Here is a 10,000-nt window from a genome sequence, read left to right as displayed (position 1 = left end):
TGGTTCCTCTGCTCTTATTTTGGCGATCTATTCCGTGACGTCCTTTCCCTGTTTATCGCGTCCTCTGCGCCACTGGACTCTAGAGCAGTGGGGACGCCTTAACTGGAGTGATGAATCACGCTTTTCCATCTGGCAATCTGATGGACCAGTCTGGGTTTGGAGGTTGCCAGGAGAACACTACATTCCGGACTTCATTGTGCCGAGTGGTGAAATTTGGTGGAGGAGGAATTATGGTGCAGGAGTTGGGCTTGGCCCCTTAGTTCCAGTGAAAGGAACTTTGAATGCTCCAGGATACCAAAACATTTTGGACAATTCCATGCTCCCAACCTTGTGGGAACAGTTTGAAGCTGGCCCCTTCCTCTTCCAACATGACCGTGCACCAGTGCACAAAGCAAGGTCCATATAGACATGGATGACAGAGTCTGGTGTGGATGAACTTGACTGGCTTGCACAGAGTCCTGACCTGAACCCGATAGAACACCTTTGGGATGAATTAGAACGGAGACTTGAGAGCCAAGCCTTCTCCACCAACATTCACCAATGCGCTTCTGGAAGAATGGTAAAAAAATTCCTATAAACACACTCCGCAACCTTGTGGACAGCCTTCCCAGAAGAGTTGAAGCTGTATTAGCTGCAAAAGGTGGACCCTGTTTATTGAACCCTATGGGTTGGGAATGGGATGGCACTTCAAGTTCATATGTGAGTCAAGGCAGGTGGCCAAATACTTTTTTTTTTCTTAATTGCATTAATTACCAAGTAAGCTCACGTTTTCATATTCTCTGGCACTGATGGTATGGCTAGCGTCTGGCAGGCTAACAGTTTGTGCTGAAGACTCGCCCGCCGAGATGCTACAAGAAAACCAACCAACAGTTTTAGTGAGAAAGCGCCTGTTCTGAAGTCATATTTCCTCCAGTAACATTCATCATCAAGCACGCGCTTGACTGGTCATTAAGAGGCGCCGTCAGCAGGGACACAATCCTGGCAGCACCATCATGGTGTGTGCCACCCAGTCCTACAAGGAGCGTCACTTTTGGCGTACAACCGAGCAATTAAGGCCAGATTATTCGCCAACCCTCCTTGGCCTTTATGGAGACCACTAATTAGTCTTTGTCTGTCGTAATCAAACTTACAGCCATCATGTGTGGAAATGACTTTCGGACAGTTGGCCAAGCGCCATGCTTTTTTTAAGACTGTAGCGAAGCCTTTTTTTTTTTTTTTTTTAATGTCAAAGCTGTCCATCTGTTCTTTGGGCGTATACACGGCGAGGCAGGCTCGTAGAGGCAGCTTGTGGCCCTGTTTCGGTCGCTGATACTGTCAGGTTCAAACACTGATGACATCCATTAAACAAGACAAGAAGCAAAGAATTAAACAGAGACAGAATTAAATTTGGCTCAATGAGGAGAAACATGTACACCTGTAGCCTTGCACAGTGTCACCACGCTCTGACGAAAGATTGGACGCCTCCTCTTGTATTTGGACTTTCCCTGATTACATGGAAACAGCTGTTTCTAAGGGAAGGGGGTCGTAAACAGCCATCGACTTTGTTACAAAAACAGTTCAAAGAAAATGTCCCTGGAGGGGACTTTGGTCCTGCTTCCTCTCTGCTTTGTAATACTCGGGTCAAGACACAATCTTTCTGTGGATTATAATACATGAAAGAAACAGAACACCTTCATGTTGCTTCCCATCCTACACAGTGGAGTTTTGCGAGCCTTCTTCTCGGTAGGATCAAAGACAGCTTTTGTACTATTTTTTATTTTTTTATTTTTTGGTTATAAAAAAATACAATCATGTGTGCTTACGGACTGTATCCCTGTAGACTGTATTGATCTATATTGATATATAATGTAGGAACCACAATATTAATAACAGAAAGAAACAACTCTTTTGTGTGAATGATTGTGAATGGGTGAGGGAGGTTTTTTGGGTTGGTGCACTAATTGTAAGTGTATCTTGTGTTTTTTATGTTGATTTATTTAAAAAAAAAAAAAAAAAAAAAAAAAAAAAAATATATATATATATATATATATATATGGCCCTGTTTCGGTCGCTGATACTGTCAGGTTCAAACACTGATGACATCTATTAAACAAGACAAGAAGCAAAGAATTAAACAGAGACAGAATTACGTACGTTTACGTCATTTGCGGACTATAATTACTGGTTTGCAAAAAATATTTTTTAACCCAAATAGGTGAAATTAGATCATCTCCCACGGCACACCAGACTGTATCTCACGGCACACTGGTGTGCCGCGGCACAGTGGTTGAAAAACGCTGCACTAGTGTGCCGCTATGAGATGCAAAAGTGAACCGTAAACACAATAGATTCAACTTTTTTCCCTTTCTTCTACCGCCTCATCCTGGTCCCTAAATGTTAACGCCGTGTGCGAATGCATAAACGCCAGCTACGATGACGTCGTCAACGCCGACGCCACCGAAGGAAACACGATGACCGTTAAAACCTTCCGTAAAACGCTAATTGGAAAGTGTTTTAACGTTAAAACCCGGGAACTGATTAGTCACCGGTTCCACGGTATTCCCGCATCCGGTACATCAAAGCCGGTTTTCGGGTGCGGGAGCCAACACAAAAAGCCTCGCCTCTCAACGCTCGGCTAATCACCGTTACGCCAAAGCTACATCTGCTTCGGCGGCTGGAACACATGTTCATGTACACCCGGGAACAAAAGCAAGCTTAGTTTAGCTCATACTCTTGTAGTCCCATTCTGTGGTATAATGCGGTGCTGCACAATGGATCCAGATGGGAGACGGGGGGGTGTAAGGGGGAGGGTTGCAGGACCCCGGGACCGATCCCTCGTTCACCTGCTGCCGGATGCAAGCTTTTGTCAAAGCCATAAATCACAATGCCATACATAATATATACAGGTAACACTTCTCCGCTGAAATATGAGCTTGCCTCGAAACATGGCACACGCAAGCACAGAACTGCTGACATAGGCAGAAATACGAGGCTGGTATTTTTTTTTTTAAATTTTATTTCCCCATCACGTGCACCGACTGAAAGGATAGTGACGGATGCTATCAATTAACGGCCGCGGGAATGAAGCGCGACGCGCTTTCGTGGAAGACAAAGCGTTTGACCGCATTAACGGCAACATGCGAAACATCGACGAAGCCTCGCCAAAGTGAAGAGGGGTCAAATGTGACGCGATTGGAAAGATGATGCGTCACTTTGGAGAAACTTCAGGTTGACAAATTAGATCAGGTGATGTACTAATTTGCAAAACATCAGAATTAGTCAGGAATGACCATAAATCTGTTCATTGGGGGTATACACGGCGAGGCAGGCTCATAGAGGCAGCTTGTGGCCCCGTTTTGGTCACTGATACTGTCAGGTTCAAACACTGATGACATCTATTAAACAAGACAAGAAGCAAGGAATTAAACAGAGACAGAATTAAATTTGGCTCAATGAGGAGAAACGCGTAGACCTGTACCCTTGTACAGTGTCACCACGCTCTTTTATTTGGACTTTCCCTGATTACATGGCAACAGCTGTTTCTAAGGGAGGGGGGTCGTAAACAGCCATCACCTTTGTTACAAAACAGTTCAAAGAAAAGGTCCCTGGATGGGACTCTGGTCCTGCTTCCTCTCCGCTTTGTAGTTCCCATGTCAAGACAAAATCTTTCTGTGGATTACAATACATCAAAGAAACAGAACACCTTCATGTTGCTTCCCATCCTACACTGTGGAGTTTTACAAGCCTTCTTCTTGGTAGGATCAAAGACAGATTTTGTCTTCTTGCCAGGAACTCATGGCAACACAAAGTTTTGTGATAACTTAGATACAATTATTCTGACAGATACGAATTTGCAAAACATCAGAATTAGTCAGAAATTACCATAAATCTGTTCATTGGGGGTATACGGATAGGTAGAGGCAGCTTGTGGCCCTGTTTTGGTCATCGATACTGTCAGGTTCAAACACTGATGACATCTATTAAACAAGACAAGAAGCAAAGAAATAAACAGACAGAATTAAATTTGCCTCAATGAGGAGAAACGCGTAGACCTGTACCCTTGTACAGTGTCCCACCACGCTCTGACGAAAGATTGTACGCCACCTCTTTTATTTGGACTTTCCTTGATTACATGGCAACAGCTGTTTCTAAGGGAGGGGGGGTCGTAAACAGCCATCGCCTTTGTTACAAAACAGTTCAAAGAAAAGGTCCCTGAATGGGACTCTGGTCCTGCTTCCTCTCCGCTTTGTAGTTCTCGGGTCAAGACAAAATCTTTCTGTGGATTACAATACATCAAAGAAACAGAACGCCTTCATGTTGCTTCCCATCCTACACTGTGGAGTTTTACAAGTCTTCTTCTTGGTAGAATCAAAGACAGCTTTTGTCTTCTCGCCGGGAACTCAAAGTTTTGTGATAACTTAGACACAATTACTCTGACAGATACGAATTTGCAAAACATCAGAATTAGTCAGAAATGACCATAAATCTTTCATTTGTAAAGGATTCAAGAAAATGATTGCCATTTTGCATTCATGTAAATAAAGTACCGTATTTCCCGGACTATAAAATATATTTGTTTTCTTAAAACTCGACAGTGCGCCTTACAGCCCGGTCCGCCTAATGCACGGAGTAATTCTGGTTTTGCTTAGCAATTTTATTTTGGCACAGTAGATGGCAGTCACACATAAGAGATATGTGTAGACTGCAATATGACTCAAGTAAACAACACCAACATTGTATATGTTCCATTGAAAATATAGAACATTACACACGGCGCTCAAAAATCTATCAAAATGTTTTAGTACGACTTTGGTAAGCTATGAAGCCGCACCCGCTTGATGTGCTTCAACATAGGAGTATTATTATGGTGTGTGTATAAGGTAAGACATATTATGACCTGCTCAGTGCCCTGAGATCAGTAGGTTGTGAGTTCAAACCCCGGCCGAGTCATACCAAAGACTATAAAAATGGGCCCCGTTACCTCCCTGGTTGGAATTGGGGGTTAAATCACCAAAAAAGATTCCCAGGCGCGGCCACCGCTGCTGCTCACTGCTCCCCTCACCTCCCAGGGGGTGAACAAGGGTGATGGGTCAAATGCAGAGAATTTTTGTTTAGTTTGTGACAATCATTGGTACTTCAATTTTAACTTTAGCTTAACCAATCGGCGTATTGTTGGCGCGTATCAACTGTGGCGTTGTGAGCAGCTGCACACTGGAGTCAATTATTCAAATCGGCGGAATCCGGGATGGGAAAATAAAAAGTGAACAGCGCGGCTTTTTTTGATTTATCCCGGTATCACAACCCTCCGCGGGCCATTTATCAGCAAAATGGCTTTTTGAATCCATACTCTAAAGTTCATTACAGCCATTAAAGATTTATTCCATCACAGTTAGAGATAATTCATCGGAGGCGGGTTTTGGCTTTTTTTTTAATGTTTTTTTTTTTTTTTTTTTTTAAATGGATGGACGGCGGATGCAAAACATGCTTCATGAGGACGGGCCTCTCCCTCCGTGCTGCGTTCCAGCAGGAGCTCCCAATTTGCCCGAGGTGGAGATGAAACGCTCATCATTTCTTTAAGTCGTCAGCCCCAAAACGCTGGGAGAGGCTGGAAGTGTTTTTGGATGAGGGGGCTCTTCATCAGCGAGTGTCTCCACGCCGTGCGCTAATGAAGGAGTGCGAGGAGAGTGTGTAGCCGAATATGAAAAAAAATTAGGTCCAAATTGGCAGCTTGAGAGCGGCGGGGCCTCCGCGTCCGTCTTTTCAAGGTGGCGGGTTTTTCGTCAACAAAGCGCTTGTTCTCGTGAAATGTCAACAATTGGTATCAACAAGATATATATATTTTTTCATGCATTTTGTTGTTTTGTTAATACTATCCATTGCTTCTATGCTGCGTACGACGGAATTTAGGGCGGTAAATGTATTAAAGTACCAGGTTGTGATCTCGCCAATTATATATATGTGTGTGTATATATATATATATATATGTATATATATATATATATATATATATATATATATATATATATATATATATATATATATATATATATGTATATCGTGTGTGTTTGTGTGTATGTGTATATATATATGTATTGTATGTATATATATATATATATATATATATATATATATATATATATATATAAATTATACATGTATATATTTATATATGTATGTGTATATATAAATATATATATATTTTTTTTATTTTTATTATATTTTTTTATTTTTTTTATTTTTTATTTATTTATTTATTTATTCATTTTTTTTAGATGTATGCATACTAGTTATAGCTATTTGGCTGTTCTAGTTTGTATCTTCATTTATTTATTTATTATCTTTTTATTTATTTATTTTTATTTTTATTTTTTTAATACACTGTAGCACTTTGACATTGTTTACTCAATATAAAGTGCTTTTTACAAATAAAATATATTATATATATATATATATATATATATATACAAACATATATAAATATGTATATGTATAATGTATATACCTGTGTATATATATATATATATATATATACAGTATATATATATATATATATATATATATATATATATATATATATATATATATATATATATATATATATATATATATATATATATATATATATACATATATATATATACACATACATATATAAATATATACATGTATAATTTATATATATATATATATATATATATATATATATATATATATATATATATATATATATATATATATATATATATATATATATATATATATATATATATATATACATTTTTCCTCTCCCGGGGACTTGTGGAAGTTACTCCCCAAGGAGGGAATTTTTACTATTTTCGGCTTTTTTCCACATTTTGGCCTGTTTTAGGCTTGGGCGTGAATGTTGACCTTTTGGCCTTTTGGCCTGTGTTAGGCCACTGTGAATCATCCCGGGGGGTATTTTTGAAATTTTTCTCATTTTGGCTCTCCCCGGGAGGGAATTTTGACCATTTTCTGCATTTATACGCATTTTGTCCTGTTTTTGGAAAAATAAATAAATAAAAAAGGACGCAAAATCCTGGATGGACTGTAAATTAGTACATTGGTACTTCGTTTTGTGTCGGGTTAGGTTTTGCATGGTCATTTTGAAAAAAGCAGGGTGTTGAAAAAGCTGCATATAAATGTCCAAACATGTTCTCTTCAGAGATTGCTGCCTGGGAAACATTTTTTTATTTTGTTTTTATCCGGCAAAGTGCTCAAGCTTCTCACATTCTGAGAAATTACCGTCTAAGAGGCTGTCAAAATGAAAAGAGCGCGAGTGTGACTTTATCCACAGACGCCGTGTTGTAGTTATCGCCGCCATCAGCACGCCCCCTGAAACGGCGGGAGGGAGGCGCGTTGGCCATTCGAGTACGCCGCTGTTTGCTAAAAGGCAGGAGAAGCTGCGGGAAACAGAGTGAGACGTCACTGGCGCTTGCGTTGGATTCTGTGAAATAGTGCCGTGTGACAGAAGTCTCTCCAACGAGCTGAACCAATACGTCTTTGCGAGCAGCGATCAATAGAGCAGGAGCGCAGTAGGGCTAACTATTCATTAAAAACAAGGCGGATGGTTTATTTAACAAGAATATTTAATGTGTTTGGCCAGTGTAACATTACATACAGTTGGAACAGCACACTGCGTTTCACTATAGGAAAAAAAAAAACACTGTACTTAAATAATTAATCAATAAAATTATTTGGTAATAAAAGTTACATTAACATTATATATATATCCATATATACATATATATAGTCGAGGTTACTGTGGTTTATCCGTTATACAGTGCTCAATACCGGGGTACAGCGGAATATACGTTAGGCCAGGAAAAAACACGGAGGCTATTTCATCCCTACAAGCCTGTTTTGCAGGTTTCCCTGCTCTTCAGGGGAGTTACCCTGGAAACTGACAACGCAACACACACTCCAGAGAGCATGCAGGACTCTACATGCAAAGATAACACACAAATCCGCACACATACAAACACACAGAACCCCACAAGAGAGTAGAATTTCTGGAAACTCCCCTGAAGAGCAGGGAAACATGCTTGTAGGGATGAAATATCCTCTGTGTTTTGTTCCTGACCTAACGTGTATATATATACATATAGTCGAGGTTACTGCTGTTTATCATTATACAGTACTCAATACCGGGGGTAGAGCGGAATATACGATAGGTCAGGAAAAAGCACAGAGGCTGTTTCATCCCTACAAGCTTGTTTCACAGGTTTCCCTGCCCTTCAGGGGAGTTCCCTGGAAACTGATAGCGCAACACACACTCCAGAGAGCATGCAGGACTCTACATGCAAAGATAACACACAGATCTGCACACACACAAACACACAGAGAAACCTGCAAAACAGGCTTGTAGGGATGAAATAGCCTCTGTGTTTATTTCCTGACCTAACGTGTGTGTATATATATATATATATACCCTATATATATATATATATCCCTACAAGCTTGTTTCACAGGTTTCCCTGCCCTTCAGGGGAGTTACCCTGAACACGCAACACACACTCCAGAGAGAATGCAGGACTCTACATGCAAAGATAACATACAGATCCGCACACACACAAACTACACAGAACGCCACAAGAGAGTAGCATTCCTGGAAACTCCCCTGAAGAGCAGGGAAACCTGCAAACAGGCTTGTAGGGATAAAATAGCCTCTGTTTTTTTCCCCCCTGACCTAACGTGTATATATATATATATATATATATATATATATATATATATATATATATATATATATATATATATATATATATATATTTATATATATATATATATATATATATATATATATATATACATATATATATATATACATACATATATATATATATATATATATATATATATACATATATATATATATATATATATATATATATATATATATATATATATATATATATATATATATATATATATATATATATATATATATATAGTTGAGGTTAAAATAAAATTGTCATTGTTACTTGCAGCTTTCTCTGCGGTTCCCATGTCGACCGAAATAAATGTACGACGTAAGACGGTTCTGTTTGTGTGTTTATTGTTTATTTTGGCGTGGACTACGGCCTTCAGTCTTCGGAATGTAACGACCTCCATTGACGGTTGATAAACCTTTGATAACGGCTCGAGTCACGTTATTACAATATTTCATTAAGTGAATCCTTGGCCACTAGAGGGAGCCGGCGTACCACAGTTTGAGAATCACTGCAATAGATTAAAAATACATATAATGATGAAATACATGTAACGATTGGAATGAAAGTCAGTGTAATGGAGTAAAAAGTAGTGTTTCTTCTTCACAAAAATACTCAAGTAAAGGTATGTTGCATTAAAACTACTCTGACATGTACACTTTATCCTAAAAGTTACTTATTCTAAGTAAATGTAGCGCATTACTATCTACCTCTGTTAATATTGATATGATATTAAGAATCTAAATAAAATCCGGATGTTGATACATATATATTTATCAATATGTTTTATTAATATTTTGTTGCGTTGTGTGTAGGGGTGGGTTCAGAACCCACTCCAGCAGCACTGAGAGCGGGCTCAGCCAAACTGCCGCTTGGTAACATTACACTTTTCAATGTCAACAAAGAAATGAACTAAAAAATACGCTCCGACGTAAGTAAAGTAAAGCTCCACTTTTCCAAAAAATGCGCTAGCTTGATGCTATCATACATTGGCCACGCTACTGATTAGCATTAGCGATTTTACATGGCGATTTCAACGCCTAAAAAAAATGTGTTAAATGAAAACAACAACTAAGATGCGCATTGCCATTAAACAGCTTGTGTGTAAAAAAGTACAATACTTATATTAATAACACTTTTTAGGGCGCAACAAAAGAGGAGAGAAATGTTGCGCGTTACTATCCACTGTTAATATTAATATGATATTAAGAATCTCAAAAAAAGTTGCCCGCATGCTGATACATATATATTTTTTTATATTTTGTATTAATATTTTGTTGTGTTGTGTGTAG

General features: G+C 38.8%; 1 protein-coding gene across 4 annotated transcripts in view; it reads left to right on the top strand.

Annotated features, from left to right (window-relative positions):
* cadm1a (cell adhesion molecule 1a) overlaps positions 1-10,000 on the top strand; it is an 817,394-nt gene that overhangs the window by 518,030 nt on the left and 289,364 nt on the right. The window lies entirely within an intron of this gene.

This window comes from Nerophis lumbriciformis, linkage group LG09 (assembly GCF_033978685.3).
Source record: "Nerophis lumbriciformis linkage group LG09, RoL_Nlum_v2.1, whole genome shotgun sequence".
Taxonomy (NCBI): Eukaryota; Metazoa; Chordata; class Actinopteri; order Syngnathiformes; family Syngnathidae; genus Nerophis; species Nerophis lumbriciformis.
Note: the sequence above shows the minus strand (reverse complement) of the source record. Positions and strands in the feature narration are given on the sequence as shown.